The sequence below is a fragment of the Oryx dammah genome, unplaced genomic scaffold, assembly GCF_014754425.2.
Source record: "Oryx dammah isolate SB20612 unplaced genomic scaffold, SCBI_Odam_1.1 HiC_scaffold_21, whole genome shotgun sequence".
In the NCBI taxonomy this organism is placed as follows: domain Eukaryota; kingdom Metazoa; phylum Chordata; class Mammalia; order Artiodactyla; family Bovidae; genus Oryx; species Oryx dammah.
In genome coordinates, this window is record NW_024070205.1 from 55,664,871 (window position 1) to 55,668,312 (window position 3,442).

At 33.6% G+C, this 3,442-nt stretch overlaps 1 non-coding gene across 1 annotated transcript; it reads left to right on the forward strand.

Annotated features, from left to right (window-relative positions):
• The first annotated feature begins 1,892 nt into the window (after positions 1-1,892).
• On the forward strand, positions 1,893-1,964 carry TRNAF-GAA. Its single transcript has one exon. It is a non-coding gene; the product is annotated as a tRNA-Phe (tRNA).
• The last annotated feature ends 1,478 nt before the right edge of the window (positions 1,965-3,442 follow it).

Below are 3,442 nucleotides of genomic sequence, written 5' to 3' on the forward strand. Positions count from 1 at the left end.
CTTAGACAGTTGGGTAATCAGAGGGGAATAAGAAAAGAATACTGTCTTTTATACAAAATATAAAAGAAAAACTAAAAAAATAAAAATGCTATACAAAATATAAAGGGAAAACTAAAAAACTAAAAATTTTTTTACAAAATTTTTTACAAAAAAACTAAAAACTTCATGCAAAATATAAAGGAAAACCTAAAAAACTAAAAACTAGAAGATCAGTGTACAGATAATGCAGGTGCAAAATAAGAGAAATAAATACAAGGGGGAAAACATTTAAAAAATCATGATCAACTTTTCAGAATTAACACAAAATGAAATGAAACAATTTAGTTTTAAAAGTCTCACAGCATACCTAAAGATATCAAAGATAAAGAAAACATTCAAAATGCTTCTAAAAGTAAGAAAAAATAACTTACACAGGAAAAAGGATCTAATTTATACCATGTTACTGCAAGAAACTTGGATCCAAGAAGTATTATTATGGATAAATTTGTAGCTTTATGTACAATTATCATGAAATTTTAAAAGTCTAAAATATATTAACAAGGAAGTCAAACCAATTATACAAAAAGGAAGAATTTGAGAAAGATAAAGATAAGATTCAATTAAAGTAAACTAGTAAAAGAATGAGGAAAAGACAATAAAATAGAAAATTAAAAGTAAATAAATAAAAATAGACTAAAATATATAAAAAATAAATAGGTTCTTTAGAAGATTTAATTTTTAAAAAAGAATCTTATCAAAACTAATAAGAAAAATAAAGAACAACAAATAGAACTTACCAAACAGTAGTAAAATAATATTTTAAAGTATTATGAACATATGCAGATATGCTTCTGGAGAAAATATGATGTGGCAAAACTGAGGGAAGAAAAATGGAAAACATTGTGCAATGAACTTTAAGAACAATTTAAAAACTCTTCTCCAAAACACCCTTAGACTCACATCTCTCAGTTCAGCACAGTTCAGTCGCTCAGTCATGTCCGACTCTTTGCAACCCCATGAATCGCAGCACGCCAGGCCTCCCTGTCCACCACCAACTCCCGGAGTTCACTCAAACTCAACGTCCTTCGAGTCGGCGATGCCATTTACTTGAGTTCTAACAAACTTTTAACTAGAACGTTTATTCTTGTTTTATGTAGTGTTTTCCAGAAATTAGAAACAAAAAGAAAAGCTCTACAAGCTATTTTATGAAGTTAGTATTGATTCCAACACAGAATTTAAAAAAAAATTCAGGGGAAAAACCGTATTTCCATTTGAACATAGCTCAAACAAATCTTAGATTTTTAACTAACCAAACCAACAGTACATTTTTAATTGAATCAAGATTAAGTAAAATTTAGGCAAGGATGATTTTACAAGAAAATAATACAACATACCATACTAACAGACTAAGGAGAAAATTCAGAGGATAACATCAATTGGTTGGGGGAAAGTATTGAGTAAGGGCTTCCTAGGTGGCATTAGTGGGAAAGAATCCACCTGCCAGTGCAGGAGACATAAGAGACAGGGGCTGGATCCCTGGGTTGGGAAGATCCCCTGGAGATGAGTACAGCAACTCACTTCAGTATTCTTGCCAGGAGAATCTCATGGACAGAGGAGCCTAGCGAGCTATAATCTACTATGGTCCATAGGGTCAGAAAGAGTCAGACATGACAACTTACTTAGCATGCACACACACTGAATAAGCCTCAATATGTATTTATGGTTAAAAAAAAATAACAAATTTAGAATAGAAAAAAACTTTGTTTTTAAAAGTTATGTAGCTGAAATATAGCAAAAATGTTATTTTATACAGAAACTTTAGAAATGTGATCAATAACAAAAGAGAATGCCAAATATCATTGCAACTATTATCAGACATCTATAATTGAGTAGATGTTTACTGTTATCAAGCTTCCCTGGTGGCTCAGACGGTAAAGCGTCTGCCTGAAATGCAGGAGACCCGGGTTCGATTCCTGGGTTGGGAAGATCCCCTGGAGAAGGCAATGGCAATCTACTCCAGCACTCTTGCCTTGAAAATCCCAGTCCATGGGGTCGCAAAGAGTCGGACACGACTGAGGGACTTCACTTTCACTTTACTGTTATCACTGGCAAATTATATGATGAAACAAAAAATAAATAAAAAGTGTAGGAATTGGAAGGGGAAAAATGTAATGGGCATCATTTGCAGAAGGCTCCACTTCATGGGCTTGCCACTCAGACGCTTCACTCAGAAGGGTCTGATGCTTGGCTTAGTGCTCTGCCTGTGCTCGAATTCTTAATAATTTTATTTATGAACTGTTAAGTGCAACTAATAGGACAATGGAACATGCGTGGGATCAGAGAGGAAGTGTACAGTACACTCTTTCTTCCACTGCCTAAGCACATAGTGTTCATGATGCCCCATGGGCACAGACTTCTGGCAGACCCAAAATGCACAAGAGTTCACCAACACTCACAAGTAAAAGATAAGCATGTACTATTGATGCCGAAGTAAGTGGGGTCCTGACAGCCAGGAGAAGACATCCTTTCAGTTCAGACTCAGAACTTACTTTAAATGCAGACGGAAAGCAAAAATATTCTAAGAATCATGAATGCAATGCAGCATAATTGTGAAACTGAATTATACTCTTAAAAATGTTTAAAACAGTAAACTTTATGATGTATATGTTTGCAAAAATTAAAGCATCTAAGTACTGAGACTTCCCTGGTGGTCCAGTGGTTCAAACGTCACCTTCCATCACGGGAGGTGGGGGGTGGTGCATGTTCAGTCCTTGCTCAGGGAACTAAGATCCCACATGCCTTGTAGCCAAAACACCAAAACATGAAGCAAAAACAGTATTGTAACAAATTTAGTAAAGACTTTAAAAATGGTCCACACCAAAAAAACGTACTTAAAAATCTTGGTAAATTGATAGATAAGATACATAATTTTAATTTTTATTGTTCTGATTAAAACTAAGAATTTTTATATATTCATGTTTATGTCAATTGCTAATATTCTATTAATGTATTCATCTTTTATTTATTGACTTTATAGAGTTTTCATTATATTAAGATTATTAGTATATAAAGATAAAATCACACACACAATTATTTTCTATTTTTTTTCTCAAAGATTATTTATTAACTGTTCTCACTCATGGTAGAAAAAAAAAAAGATAGTAAATGAAACTGATATAAGATGAAAAGCCAACATTTCTTCCCCAAGGACCTCAGCTGGATTATACAGAATGGACGACTATGGGCTTCATGTTTATAGCTCACATACAGGAGAACTCAGAAAGCAGAAATCAAGAAATGACAGCCTAATTTTCTTCTAAGGTATGGGGTTTCACCTGGTGCAATAAAGTCATGAGGATGATTCTTCTGAACAAAAGGTTAGAATGCTTGTAAGTCTAAGAGTGACATCCCTGCCAAGTAGCTACAGTGCTACTTTCAAAATGTCTTAATTATCGTAGAATTT